At 34.1% G+C, this 16,413-nt stretch overlaps 1 long non-coding RNA gene across 1 annotated transcript in view; it reads right to left on the reverse strand.

The window, feature by feature from the left end:
- Positions 1–16,212, reverse strand: part of LOC145672804 (uncharacterized) — a 148,320-nt gene extending 132,108 nt beyond the window's left edge. Inside the window, exon 1 of the long non-coding RNA XR_014128670.1 lies at positions 15,968–16,212. This is a non-coding gene — a long non-coding RNA (uncharacterized LOC145672804). The remainder of the gene's footprint in view (positions 1–15,967) is intronic.
- Between the last annotated feature and the right edge of the window lie 201 nt (positions 16,213–16,413).

Consider the following 16,413-nt stretch of genomic DNA (forward strand, 5'->3'; position numbering starts at 1 on the left):
CTCTGCTACTAGGATTACTTGGAACGGAGAACCTGGAACTCCACGCACCGAGGTAAACGCTCTACCATTGTTTTATTTAAACGAATACTGTACATAAATCAATACCAATAAACAATCTGTCCCAACAACATGAAAATTATTAACATTATTGCCGCCGAATACTGTAGGTATTTTGAAACGTATAAACTTTATTTTGTTCTATTTTATCGAAAACTGCGCTTGATAATTTACTGCCAAGCATCTCCTTTTGTTCACCTTGATGTAATTTACCTACTGATATATCTCGTATCTTTGATTTATACAACACATATATATCAATCGTGTGAATGAAACCTTGCCACTTTCCTTCCGTCTTAAAAATAATACGACTTTTATTTTATACGTGTGCTTCTCAACTTGAACGCGCTCATTCGGAAAGAGGACGGGATGAAGCGTGTAGAGCTAGCAAATAGTGCGCACACATGCTGACAGAAATAAACTACATTTGTAATTACAAATATTACGAATGTTGTGACAAAGAGATGTTAAATTGAATATACTGTACAAACACAAAGTAACTATCCAGTAAACAACTGTTGTCTGATTAAAACAAAGTTGGTAAAAAAAATAATAATCGTACTTGTACTACAAGGGTAGGCAGAAAACTCTTGCTATATATAAATTAGAGAAATAATAATAATAATAATAATAATAATAATAATAATAATAATAATAATAATAATAATAATAATAATAATAATAATAATAATAATAATAATAGTGAAGATTCAATGCTACATTTGAAATTGTAATAGAGGTCAGACCAATGAACAGCAAAGAGAGGGCGTGAAATATGCAGGATCCACGAAGGGAAGCGCCAGGTAAAGAATGGTATATTCAGACCAACTTGAATTAGTAGTCAGTTTAGAAGTGCAAAATTACACAATTAAATTGAGAACATGATATCTCCTACACCACCATTTGACATGCAACATAAGCAATGAGATACACACGGACGCAGCTTCTTCCTTTATTTAAGGACAAAAATACATAATTTTGGATTTTCAAAGACCATCATGAGACAGTGAACTAGTTATACAGATTAGCGTCCTCCGGTTTAGAACGTCAGAACCAGAAAAGGCACACTACACGTATGTCCATGGTACAACTGCAAGGAGCAGTTGAAAGTGCTAAATGGTCCACACCGCTAGGCATGACACGCAAGATCGATAGTGACAGGGTGGGGGTATTTAAAGTGAGCAACAACTTCTATTTGTTCGGCTAGAAACGAATCAATTACTGTATTTTGATTTCGAACAGAAATCTTGGGTTTATTCTAAGAATTAGTAGGGAGTTTCGTAAACCTGCCACGCTTCAAAAATTGTATCAAACTTACGTTCGATCCAAACTCGAATATGCGACGCTTGTATGGAACCCAGATACAAAAATTAACTCACTAAAAATAGAAAAAAATCCAGTCCAAATTTCTTAGATATCTTGTATATAAGGAAACAAACAATTTCCCAAGAACTGAAAACTCTAATTTATTAAATAGGAAATTTGAAACTCTAACCCTCAAACAAAGAAGAACGTTATCTGACATATTTTTTATACAAGATACTTAATAATAAGCTAGACTGCAACGAATTGCTTTCGAGCTTTCGAATAAACGTTCCAGGTAGAAAAACACGTCCAGAAAACTATAACTTCTTTTATTGTGTAAAAGCAAGGACGAATATCCTAAATAAGTCGCCAACATGGAGGATTAGTGCAACCTACAACGGACTCTTAAAAATGACAAATAATATAGATATTTATGCTGATTGCTTCACAAGGTTTAAAAGGGAAATTGTAAATATATTATTTCATGAAAGAATAATAATGTTCTGTTTCAATAAATAAATAAATAACAAAATGAAAAGAGATTTAGAACCAGTTTTTCTCGATTTTCCGTAACTAATGGACTGCTAAAAGTACTTAGTGATAATTTGTAAACCCCTATGAACCCAGTTATACCTGAAAAAATTTCTACTATTAATTGTTTTAATCTTTTTTATTTTAGCTCATATTACTGCTTTATGACGAAAAAAGGCAAAAAAGATGATCCCCCATTTCCAGTTTCACCGGGAGGGGGTGTGCTTTAAAAAGGGCCAGTAGAAAGCACATTGGATTGATAGAGCATAGACGAGGACGCCTTAAAGTCAGTATTGCAGAGTATCCTTTTAAAAGGACGGTAGGCATATCTAAAAGATTACAATTCCTTTTGAGTGGTGTGAAAACATTCATAAACGTAATACTTTAATAGACAAGATTTTTCTTTCAGATAATAATACACTTTTATTGCACATGTGATGTACAGCATCTGTCGTGTAACTATATTTGCTAATGTAATTATATATCCGAGAAAAGAACACGAAACATAGAGTTGCTCACCGTAGTAACAAGATACTAAGGCAAGATATACCGAAGCGAGAATGTACTGGCAATTTGATTGTGAAAATATGTGTTAGAAAGAAAAGGAAAGAAAAAAGAACGGAATAAACTCTGTATAGAGGGTAAAACGAAGTACAGTAAACTTATGGTAATCCGCGGAATTTGGTGGCGCGACAACTGTGAATAAGCGAATTCCGCGGATAATACGCTAAGTACCCCTCTCCACCAAAATAGGGTACACATCAAAACGGAAATGCTTCTTATTTACAGTAGAAGACCTACACATACAATTATTAGTTAATAAACAATAGTTTCCCCTACTTGCAACTTTGTTGGTTTACTTTATCACAAAACAAATTTTTTCTTTGTCTCTATGAATTTTGCTGAACAATATCAAAAATTCTGCAAACCAGAAGCAAATATATATATATATATATATATATATATATATATATATATATATATATATATATATATATATATACGCTTTATACGTTTTAATGTTCAATCACGTTATTTGCTTCTGGCTTCCGATTTGAGTTCTTTCTTGTGCCTGCTTCCTTATGCAATTAAAGGTTATGAAGAACAGAACATATTGCTAACGAATGTTCGGAAACATCATTAGGGACTAAATCCGGTGAAATGTAAGGACCTCAGACAATCAACGTAAATGCATGAAAGGAGATAATGGTTACATACATTTTATTAAAATATATCATATTAGGATATTAATTTATCATATTTTTAACCGAGAGATATTCAGTCCGAGTCGTTTATATATATATAAAGGGAATACCAAAAATTCACGCATAAAGTAATTTTGTTAGAAAACACAGGTTTATAATTTAAATAAAACAGAGGTATTCTTTTATTGATACATAAAGTATAGAGTATAGGGTTATGTATGAAATAACACATCGGGTAAATGGCTTACACCTCTTCACTGCTCTGTACCCACTCTTTTGTTGAAATTTTTCTTGACCGTTTGGCAGAAATGTGGCTGCATTTCGTTGACACAAACGCACAATTTTCTTCCTCAAGGTGTACTGGTGGTGGGCTAATTGGGATAATCATTAGTCTTCATTTTGTACGAAAAAGAGAAACTGTAGTACCAAATCTTCATCATTTTTAAAGCATTGCTCAACAATGCAAATGTGTTGTTCTTTTGCATAGAGCTCCAATTTTTTTTAAATAACCCTGAACTGTCAGCTGTCACGCTATCAACTTTTTGGCCACATCTTATTTTATACATGGCTCAAAATTCAAAAATAATCCGTTATTTTTTGGACACCCATTATAACGTTCATGTTCACTAAAACTTCTACAAAGTGCACCGATTTTAATGATTCTTCTTTTGTTTGAAAAATCAGACTTTTACGGTGACTCCATACCGATCATCAGTATCACAGGATATTATTTGGAACTAAACAATGAAACATTTCAACGGGTGCAGTGAGAAAATCGTAATTAACAGTTTTTAATATTTATACGTTCACGCATAACTTGGACATGGGTGCACCAATATTGATATTTTTTTTATTTGTTTCCTTAAGAGAGTATTCATTTGGGGTTGGTCCATAGAAATCTATGAGTATCTAACAATAGTTTTGGGATCTAGACCATGAAATTTCTCTACGGCGGCCAGGATTAACCTTACGTACACCAAGGTGGGTTAAAAGTTATCCACACTTTTATTAGGATAAGAATATTTATGGATGTTTCTTTAGTATCATATCATAACTCAGGAATTTTACTTTCTATCATTCATTGATTTTAATTTGTATGAAATAACCCAAAATGTTAAAAAATAAATTTTCGTGGTAGAAATAAAGCAGCTACCCTCCATTGGTAGAAAGTATCACCATAATGTATATGAGGTTATTTCCAGTTAAGATTCAAGATTCTAATACTAGGCGTCGCCACAGGTACAGCTGACGGAAATCACCGTACATCTGAATGGAAAAGACCTACTGGTTTCAGAGTGATGACATTAAATGTGAACCATGAGTTACGCGTAACACCGCACATGAAGAAAGGCTTAAAATGTCCACCAAATAAATCATTATTTTCTGCCCCTCCCTCTCCCCCAAAATGTAATATACTTCTCTATTTTGTGCCTTCAGTTATTTTAGTTTATAGTTAGTACAAAATACAGAAAATATTACATTTTCTGGGACATAAAGTAATAATTTATGTGGTGGACATTTTAAAATACTTCCTTCGCGTATGGTGTTACGTGTAACCCTTGATGTACAGCGCGACACAGAAATTCTTGAGGTACAAAATCCGTCAGTTAAGCAACACAACTAACCCCGTTCCAAGATTAATTACGCCTGGTAGAGTAGCTAGAACACCAGCATGAAGTTGCCCCCACTGGTGAAAAGAACAAATCGTAAAGAATGCTTTTGTGCAGGAGTGAGGCAAAACGCTAGCTGACGAAATGACAAAAGGAAGTCTTTGCATACTTGTACTCAGTACACAGCACAGTACCAGAAAAAAATATACGGACACCACAGGCGTCGATGGGAAGATAACAGTGGGGGAACTTAAATAATCTTATAATTAACTCAAACGAGAGATTATATAAATGACTATACATATATGCGTATCAAATAATATACGGATAGATTATGTGGTATATGTATTAGTTTATATATTTTTAAAATAAAAGCAAAGCCTTGCGCAGAGTTTTAAAACTATTAGTCCTACCTGCAAATCAATTAAAGTATGGATTGGTCATTCAGGGGAAGAACCCAGCGTCTAATGAAAATTTTGGGGGTCTAACAGGGCCTGAGCTCCTAGGTTCCAGCGCCACTGATTGATGCGTAATGTTACTACGAAAGGAAAACTTGTCTGATTTCATTATTCGTTAAATAACTTTTGAAAATGCTAAATATTGTTATGCAGTAATTTATTTATAAATATTAAAAATGCGGAATTCGATAACACTTAAACGAGTTAGAGATATTACCCGTACTAAGCGTATTTCTCCTTAGGTTGCAAATATAACTGAGGGTTCGTGATTTGTTTATTATTTTCAAAAATTATTTAACATTTTCAAAAATTATTTAACGAATAATGAAATCAACAATTTCTTCTTTCGAAGTAGTATTACGTATGCATCAGTAGCACCGGTACCTAGGAGCTCACGCCTCCAAAATTTTCATTGTGAGTTGGGTTCTTCCCCCAAATGATCCATCCATAGTTTTAATTAATTTGTAGGTAGGGCTACTGTTAATAGTTTCAAAACTCAGGGCAAAGCTTTGACTTAGTTAAAAAAAATAACCTACCATATATACCGCATAATCTATCAGTATATTATTTGATACGTGGATATGTATAGTTATTTGAACAAGGTAAACTCGTTTTTATAATTCTTATTTGAGTTAATTTTAAGATTAATCAAGTCCCCCGACTGTTATCTTCTCATCAGTGCCTCTTATATCCGTATATTTTTTCAACTGGCTGAGTATAGTTATCATACACGGCTGTGTACAGTTATCATGGCTGTGTTACGTGTGTATCATACAAACAGGAAGTACTGTGAGTACAAGTATCCAAAGACTCCCTTTTGTCATTTCGTCAGCCAGAGCTTCGCTCCACTTTTGCATGAAAACACTTTTTACGATTTGTGCTTTTAACAGTTGGGGGCAACTTCAGGCTGTTGTGCTAGCTACTACTAGGCGTAATTAATCTTAAAGCAGGCGTTAGTTGGGTTGCCTATCTCACGGATTTTGTACCTCAAGAATTTCTGTGGCCCGCTGTACATAGGGTTAATACCGTAATTAATTGAATTCATTCTGTGCGTGTTTACGCATACCTTCAACATAGGTATAACCATTATGAGTATACTTTTTTAAAAAAAAATATTTTCAAGGAATGTCCTTCTCGCAGGCATCATATAAATTTTATCAGGAAATGGTGATGGTCTCTGAAATTAAATTAGAAACTGATCGCGAGCTGATAGTGTGAATGTTCACACATAATTCCGTAACACGTAAACCAATTTGTTCACGCATGTTTCGGAGGTCAATCCACTTAGTAGGAAGTTAGTGTCCAACCTTTAGTTTAGGTATCTAAGTAAGCTACTGGGATAAAAGAAAAATGGAAAAATTAAATAAACTTAAAAGAAAAATAGCTAACTTCAAAAAGGCACTAAAAATGAAAATAAAAACTTTTCTTTAGAGAAAACAATATTATTAGCCTTCAACAGAAGTGCTGAGATGTAGAAAATAATAAAAGCTCTGAAAAGAAAATAATAATAATAAATGTCTTAAAAGAAAAAGAAATCAATTCACTACTATAATTTATGAAAATCTTTTAACTCTTTGCTAAGCCAAACAAATTAATATTTCATAAAGTTACCATAAAAATAATTTTATACTAGGCACTAGTTTAATTGATCTGGCACAGACAGAACTGAATGCTGCTGTTTCTGGTATTAGACACTTTATTACAATGATTTTCTGCTTTTAAGAGCTTTTTCTGTTTTTATTGCTTTTAATATTTTCTGCCATTAGTGCTTTTATTATTTTCTGTTTTAGTGATTTTATTATTTTCTCCTTTTTAGTGCTTTTATTATTTTTTTGCTTTGAGTGTTTATTATTTTCTAATCTTTAATACTTTTATTATTTTGTACATTTTAGTGCTTTTATTATTTTCTAGTTTTTAGTGCCTTTATTATTTTCTGCTTTTAGAGCATTTATTATTTTCTGCTTTCTAGCGCTTTTGATGAAATCGGTTAACATTGTTTCCTAAAGTAGTCTTTAGTAAAAGAAAAAGAAAAGAAAAAAAATAATCTTCTTACATACCCTGAAATGGTTAAAGACCACGTTCCCGCAGAAAGACCATTGTTTGAGATAACCAACACATTCCTGTCATCTTTATTAACAACTCGAATACCGAACTTTTCCTATCTTTTTTTCTGTAATTTGAACCACTTCATTTGGTTTTGATAAAAAAAAACTACGTATTTTCCCTTTAGGAGTAAGGAACTTGAAGATTGTGGGAACGCGAAATGGAAAAGCGCTTGATTACCCGCAAGAGAGTTCAAGAGGAAATTGGATCATTTCGAGAAGATACGAAAGGATGTATCTCGGTATTATAACATGGTAACCTTCGTGAACCACTAATGCAATTGGTCTATCAGCCTATTACCCTAACCTTGCTCAATATTACAGACACTTAGCTTTGTCTTTTGTAAAGAGGATCTTGAGAATGCAAGAGCTCGTGAAAACCTTAAACCAGTGGTTTCCAAACTTTTTCTGATTGGGGATACTCTATATTGAATACCCACGATGTGACGATACAATTGTTTGATTTTTTATTAAGAGTAATATAAATTATAATAATGTAAGATTATGAGCTTGTACAGAGTAACCCAATAAAACCAACCACATTTTAAATTCTAGTAAAACAAAAAAAGTATTGGAGATAGAATTTTGTTTACTCAAAAATATAAAAGTGTAGCGAAGTCACCAACGCTCTCTTCTTCGTTGTGAGAGGTCCCGGGTTCGATTCCGGGTGGAGGCACTCGATCGAAAAGTGTTAAAAGATTTTTCAGGCCAGCAATCCTAAATAAGATTTTCCTGGGCTTTTCTCATTCATACCAAACAAATGCCGAGGTGGTACCTAACATATGAGTCCCAGGCCGCTTCCTTCCATCCCCAAATCTTTCTTCCTTCCCTTTCCTCGGATAGTGTGATCGCTGAAGGAGATCGGCTGAGATGACCATAGATGACGAAAGCCCAGAAATGTAAATCCTAAATCCTAAATCAAAAATATAAAATAGTACTAAATAGTTTGTAACTACTGTAGGTATTCTTGTAAAAAAAAAAAAAAAAAAAAAATCACTGTCCCTAGGAAGTGCAACAATTGCGGCATTCAGGCCAGATTTTTACAACGTTGTTTGGAAATTCAGCTTCCTAGGATATCATAAACATCTAATAACTAACACGGAGAATTTGCATTAGTTGCTATTTTATGTTATTAGTAATGTTTTATTTGACATTTATACGAGTAGAAGTCCTGCTGTATGTTGTTCCTATGTGGATTATCTTTCTATTCATGTAAAAAATGTTGTCAGAAAGTTCATACGCTTACAAAACTATTTTCCTGAAGAATTACCAGAAATGTCATACGGTGTTCGTTAGTTGCTATAAATGTCAAACGTGACGCGTAAAGCTTTGCTTATAGCTAAAAATAAGCTTTAAGTTAAATAGGAATTCTCACTGTTAGTTACTACCGGTATATATTTATTATGCTCTTGGACAGTGGCTCCCTTGTTTTCCTGGCGCCCCTATTATAAATCTTGAAAACTTCACACTTCCCCATCTTTGTTTTTCTTCGCTAGTTGGCCATACCTGTTCTGGCTGATCCCCTGTGCAACTTTAGATACAGCTTATAATTCTTAGTAATAATAATAATAATAATAATAATAATAATAATAATAATAATAATAATAATAATAATAATAATAATTATTATTATTATTATTATTATTATTATTATTATTATTATTATTATTACCAAATTTTAAGTTTATGAAACCACAGTTCTTACTGAATAGTTATTTTGCGTTTGTACAATATTTGATTTAACGTTTCTTTGTTATAATGTTTGTATTTCAAATAACCGTAAGAAAAATCGTAATTTAGTTTACATTACTAGCTCATTGTAAATCAAATACGAGTTATTCAAATGTCGCTTTTAATTTCTTTTTAGTACTTTCAAACACACAGACAATCTTTTCGACAGTAAAAAAAAGTAATTGTTAAGAAACAACTTTATAAACGAAAAGGTGACAATAATATTAAAAGAGAGCATAACTGTATTTACTACGTATTTTATTTTCGACACTTGTCAATAATTAAAATACGAAAAACTGACATATTTAATTTAGAGCTGATCGATTGATAACGAGCTCTTTCCTTCTTGTTTTAGCAATGTTGCTATTATGTTTCTGAATACAGTAATAAACATAACGCAGACTGTCTATATTTGCACTATTGGGACTATTCATAAGCTATTGTTCGTTTCATTAATTTTTCAGGCCGGTATTCTGTTCTGAGAAGAGTATTTTGTGGTATTGTGAAAGTTGCATTGACTTGGTAATCTGTAGTTTGTGTCAGCGTATGTGTGTGAAGTAAAATGGCAGCTTCCAGTTCAAAGAGAAGATTGTATAGTGAGATTACATCAGGTATGGTTCTACGCAGTGTTCTTTCCTGACTTTTCTTTTCTTTTCTTTTCTTTCTTTTCTTTTTTTTTTTTTTTTTTTTTTTGAGGGGGCACTGCTCCTCTGGAGAGATCAAAATAATGTGTCTATAATATAATAATACATTGAATAATACCAGCAGTGCCTCTTCGAATACTAAGTGCGCCCACAGGATTTTTTCTAAAAAGAAACACTGGTTTTATGTTCATTACAAAATATGGTATTTAAGTACTACAATGTTCTGTTTTTCATGTCCTTAGCAATGATGCTCTCCGAAAGTTTTCACTTGAATGACGTTTGTGAACAGTATATCCAAACTTCACAGACGCACCTTATTTTGTGTGTGTGTGTGTGTGTGTGTGTGTGTGTATGGAAAGAAACACATTGAAACGTATAAAGTTGAATTCCTCTTGAACCTTTCACGAGGATAATGAAAAGGTGGTGGAAGCATCACTCTCTTCTAATAGCCAAAGATAAAAAAGAAACATCATACTATTGGTGAGACTCTTATCAAACTTTACATTCTTAAGGCAACCAAAATTCCAGTTGAAGCAAAAAACCAGAAAAAGTGATAAAATATTGCGTTTACCATTTCTTTTGTTTTTATTTTCATTGTTGCTTCCAATGATGATATCCAATTTTAATCATTCGATTTACAAAAACAAACTTTTTCATGAATTGGCAACACTGTCCATTCTGTGATGTTCGTCAATACACAGGCAGATGTCCTTCTTTCTCTAGTTGCTTCGTGCAAAGTTTCGTTTCTCTGTCTCTTTTAGTTTCTCCGTTATCACGGTTGGAAATTCTAAATTATATCATAATGTGGAAACGCCATTTCATGAATTTGTTGTCAAGTCGACACGGGTTAACGTTCTCGTAGGGAGGTACTATTTCACTAATGCGTGTTTACGACTACATAGAATACATTCAGCGGGTGTGCGTATCGTAACATGAAATTACCTTATATAAGGGACATCGTAATATATATGTATATTGCCCTGGAGTATAATGAATCCATGGATATATCTCAGTGTTGTAATTTAATTGTATTCTGTAGGCTCGTAAATGAAAATTGGCTAATGGAATAAATATCCATTATCCAAAGGTTCTGACACTTTTACTATTAGCTTGTTGTTGTTGTTGAAAATGATTTGTCTTGGGATAGATTTGGAGGAATAGTCTCCCGTATTGATGGAGTTCCAGCAATGTTAGGTTTACGGTCTGGATTTATAAAACCGGCAAAAGATAGAAATCCTAAAAGTATTGGTTCCGACTGCTTAATTCACAGGCAAGCTTTAGCTGCAAAACTTAACCAGAGAACCTAAAGCAGATATCATTAGAAGTTGTTAATTTTGTAAAGTCAAGTGCACTAAATACTCGTCTCTTTGAGGCTTTGTGTGACGACCCTAGTGCTGAACATAAAACTTTACCGAAGTAAGTTCTTTACTTGTTGTCAAAAGGTAATATGTTAAATAGACTGCACAAGCTCAAGTCAGATGTGGAAATATTTTTCCCAAGTGTAGGAAAATATGAAGATCCTGAGATCCTGAAAAATCCTGAGACGAATATTCGGACCTAAGAGGAACGGGAATGGGGAATGGCGGAAACTTCATAACGAGGAACTACATAGTTTATATGGTTTACCCAACATTGTTAGGGTCGTCAAGTCTAGGAGGCTTAGATGGGCAGGTCATGTAGCTAGAATGGAAGAAAGTAGAAACACTTTCAAAGTCTTGACTGGAAGACCAATCGGAAAACGACCATTAGGAAGACCTAGGCGCAGATGGGAGGACAATATTAAGATGGATCTCGCAGAGATTGGAATACAAAGTAGAAACTAGAAGCAGTTAGCTTAGGATAGAAGTCAGTGGAGAGCTTTTGTGAACGCAGCATTGAACCTCCGGGTTCCATAGGCCATAGAGAGAGTTAGTTAGTTAGTAGGAAAATATGAACTTTATACTTCTTTTACTGATGACATATTTGTATTTTCTCTTTCATATCTTGCAGACTTTTTTTTTTTTTTTTTGAAATAGTGAATAATCTCAATTTCAAACTAGAAGGTACAAATAGAAGCACACTCATTTTTGTCGAACTTGTCACCGAATATCAAGAAACTTGTGAAGAAAAAAAAAACAACGATGTCAAACATCACACAAAGCTTTTCCTCTGCCCTTACATCATAAGTTTTGTAAATAACATTTTGTAAACTGAAATAGCATTTTGTATTCATTTTTGATAATTTTGTAAAAAAAAATGTATAATTATAAATTTTTTCATATTATTTCCGAGCGAAGTAGCTCAAGTGGTAGAGCATTGGCTTCGTATTAGGGAAGTCGTGGGTTCGATCCCTGCTGTCGACCATCCTGACTGGGGTTTTCCAGGGTTTTCCTCAGTCCTACCAGGCAAATTCCGTGATGGTACCTACTAAAATAGGTACTGATCGATATCTTTCCAAATCCCTTCCATTGTTATTATTGTTGTTAGATATCCAGTATAAAGTGACCTCTAAGCTGTATCTGGTGATTGTTAAATAAATAAAGTAGAAATGTCTTGAATACAAAGACAAAATGTCAGATATGTAGCGTTTTGAAGTTAACTAAAATTAAAGTATAATTGCTTATTACAACTTATGGTTTATTCATAAATTTTACATTTTATTTCTGTCATAGTTTGTGTCACCTCAGGTTGGGAACCACTGCTTCAGGAAGTTCATGATCTTGGTGTTAAAATAATAAGCTAACAGTTGTAGGAAAAAAATATGTTGTTTTCACGTCTGATTTCTTGTTTATCTGCGGGACAACATTGTGTCTGTATTTTCTCAGATTATTACCGTTTCCTCCCGCATTTTCCCTCTACCAATTCTTCCATGGTCATACATTAAACTGAAAGATTCACTTTATTTAATTTTTTGCCTTTTTTTTTTTACTTGTTTTAACAATTAGTGGACAGTACATAAAAGTAAAACGGAAATCTTCATTGGCGGTTCTTACATTGACCATGCGTCATTCAATTTAAAGTGGGCCATATGGGTACGGTGACGTACACTCATGTCCAAAATTATTGTCACATGTCTATAAACATGTTGTTGTACGAATATAATTTGATAACGAATTCGCCCGGTATTTCTGATAACGTTAGTATGTGTATAATCGGCAAAGACCATGTCAAAAGAACAGTAAATAAGAACAATGAAACAAAAATCAAACTTTCTTGTCCATTTAGCAAACATTTTGTTTTACTCATTCTAATTTTCGTATTTATAATTCTTTTCCTATGAAATTGACCACAAATATGCATTTCTTGATTATAGTATACACATAGTATCAGTACTAAACGTATCCTGCAAAATCATTATCAAATTATATTTTTAAAAGAAGACAGTTATAGATATGAGACAATCATTTTGAACATGACTGTACATTAATAGTAGAGCGCTGAGTTTTGGTGCAAGGATTACCTAGTTGGGTTCCAGGTGATTGTGAATTATTGGTGGACAATATCGTGTCAGTTTATTTTCCCTGAGTTCTTACATTTTGTTCTACATTCTCATTTCACAAATTCATTCATAAATACTGGCTTTCGTTAATCATCCTCCTCGTTCATTAACGTAACATTAGAAATTAAATTCAACATATAATATCTGTTTTATTTAAAACCCAAGCATTTAAATGAATATAATTTATTTTGTTATAGTATGTGGAAAGTAGAATTTAGGAATAAAATTTCTGGGCATTCGTCATTTATGCAAGGGTAAAAGTGGATCTGGGAAGGTAGAGGGACGCTTTACGTCACGCTGTCCCCAATGCCAATCTTTGCCCATTGTATTTCTTTAAGAAAGTGGGGAGACGGTATAGATATTTTCTGGAAGTTGGAGGACGACGCCCCCCCGCATTCCTCCGCACTTTTACCCCTGCTTTTAGGTGTATTTAGCTAAGCTTATCACGTATGAGGGATGGTGTTCTTAGGCGATCACAAAACCATAGAAAGTAGGGAAACAAGCAAGTTGTCTTGGAACTTCTATGTTATGTGAATGCAGAAACGTCAGGAAAAAACGTTACTCCTAATGAGTGGCCTGAAAAAGACTTTTATAGATATCTTTCCGACCGAGTGTCCTCACCGGTAATCGAACCAAAATGCTCGCTGCATAAGCGAGAGCGTGAGAAACTGCACTATGTGGGACCACAAGTAGAAAGTAGGTAAAACAAAAATTTGTTTCTCTTAAAGTTTTCGCAACAAAATTTGGACATTTACATGCTTAATGTGGCATTTTTCAAAGTGTGGTCTTCAGACCACGAATGGTCCTGGACGTCTCACCTTTCACCACCGTGAGCTTGCTATTAGCCTTCTACCCAAAGAAGGAAAAAATGAAATGTATAACAACTATGGTTAAAAACTTCAAACAGGTTCATATTATACAGTGAAAGATAAGACAATTTAATGCGATAGAAATTATACAACTTGCAGTAGGTTATGAAATAATCTCGATATTCTTTAATTATTGAATGCACGTACGCGACACGGTCACGTGTACACCACGCGAAGGAGTTTGGTTTGTATGGCATGATATTATTAGATTCTATCACTTCCGGTTTTAGCAGTGAGCTTAGAGTGGGAATGGAATATATTCTTGGAATGCTTAATTGATTCAAAAAATGCTTCATGCTTTCTATTGACGCTTTTACTGTATACAGATTAATGCTGAAACCGGAAGTGGTTGATTTCTGCCACTTCTGGTTTGAACAGGAGTTAAGAGAGAGGCTAATTCATATATTTGGGACATCAAATTGATTGCCAATGAAACCGCTTCTCACTATCTCTTAATATTCTTCCTCTATGTAGATCAATATTAAAACCGGAAGTTGTAATGGATTTCTAGCATTTTTGCTTTTAGTAGAGAAATAAGGATAAAGATAAAATTTAAGGTTCAAACGCTTAATTGATTACAGAAAACCAGTTCTCTCTATCCATTACCGTCTTTGGTTTATTGGTCAAAGTTTAAAACGGAAATGGTTGATTTTTTTTATTACTTCCGGTTTGAATATCTCCTTCATTAAGAAACTCGATTCCTTCCTTTTGACTCTCTACATTATGGACAAAATTGATGGCGATTCATTAAGTTGTTCTTGATATTTTTTGTCTCCCGGCCGGACGAACACACGTACACACAGAGTAAGTATATGAGCGGACGCATGGACACAGAAGGTAAATATATAAAGGAATTAGGACGGACACATGGACAGACAGGGTAAAGATATAAAGGAATTAGGACGGATACATGGATAGACAAGGTAAATATATAAAGGAATTAGCATAGACACATGAACAGATAGGGTAAATATACAAAGAAGTTTGGACGGACACATGGACAGACAGGGTATAAATTTAAAGGAATTAGGGCGGACACATGAAAACACGGGGTAAATATACAAAGAAATTTGGACGGACACATGGACAGACATGGTAAATATATAAAGGAATTAGGACGGACATATGGACAGAGAGGGTAAAGATTTAAAGGAATTAGGACGGATGCATGGATAGACAAGGTGAATATATAAAGGAATTAGGATGGACACATAGTCAGACAGGGTAAATATACAAAGAAGTTCGGACGGACACATGGACAGATAGGGTAAATATATAAAGGAATTAGGACGGACACACGAAGAGACGGAGTAAATATATAAAGATGTTTGAACAGACACATGGACAGACAGGGTAAATATATAAAGGAATTAGAACGGACATATGGACAAACTGGGTAAATATATAAAGGAGTTTTGTTAAACCAAGCTCCTTAAGATATAATAAATATTTTCTCCTATCAATACAAATATTAAATGAAAATAATTTTAGTAAATATTATTTTATGGTATAAGCGCACTGCTGTATATTTATGTGCTTAAAAAGTTAAAAATGATAAATCTACTTTCGAACAGAGGAAATAGTAGGGTGACGTGTGGAATGTTTTGACTAACAAAACTTGTCCTCACTTAAAAATAATACGAGAAACACTCGGTAAAGGATACTCAATTTGTGTTCTTCTGCGGAATCGAACCTTGCACTAAGGACATAGAAAACAGTGACGAATTTTAGGGAAATTATATCGATAAGTATTACAATTTCACCGCTTAAAACTAAGGGATGTCTTATGTACTAGCGACAAAAGTTTATTTTGTTACTGATGCGACTTCCCTCAGAGAGCCGCCACTGTTATAAAGTATGAGTAATAGGTATTCAATTGCTTAGAGACAGACAAACGGTTTATGGTTATTGAGTTTTACAAAAGCCTAAAGGGTGTTCTCTCTTTTATAATAAGGTTATATGAAATCTGTTACTTACCGTTCTTATTTTCATCTGTCATATCCACTTTGACGAGTTTTGAAGCTAAGACCCCGGGGAAAGAAGTTAACAGTGGAGCAGTCAGAAGCCGATAGACGAGTTCAAATAGAACTAAAAAAGCGCAATGGAAAGAGAAAAGAAGAAAGATGGAAAACTAAAAGAATCACTGTGTCTTTGAGGAGAAGAGAAGAGAAACTTTTGCGCACAAACTTTTAGAGTCTGACTGGGCGTCGCATTGTTAACCGTGGAGCTTTTATACAGTGATGCTGAAGGGGGTTAAAGGGGGTGAGCAGGGGACGACTTGAACTGTGGGCGAGCAAAAGTCGGTGGGGAGTCCCCCCTCTTTCAAACCACACGTTGCATCTCCTACTTCTCGAGTAAAGCGAATGTCCCACTCTCCTAGTGGTATTGAGCGGTTCTCCGTTTCCACCAACCAGGAACAGCGG

Source organism: Thermobia domestica, chromosome 16, assembly GCF_964235325.1.
Source record: "Thermobia domestica chromosome 16, izTheDome1.hap1.1, whole genome shotgun sequence".
Classification (NCBI taxonomy): domain Eukaryota; kingdom Metazoa; phylum Arthropoda; class Insecta; order Zygentoma; family Lepismatidae; genus Thermobia; species Thermobia domestica.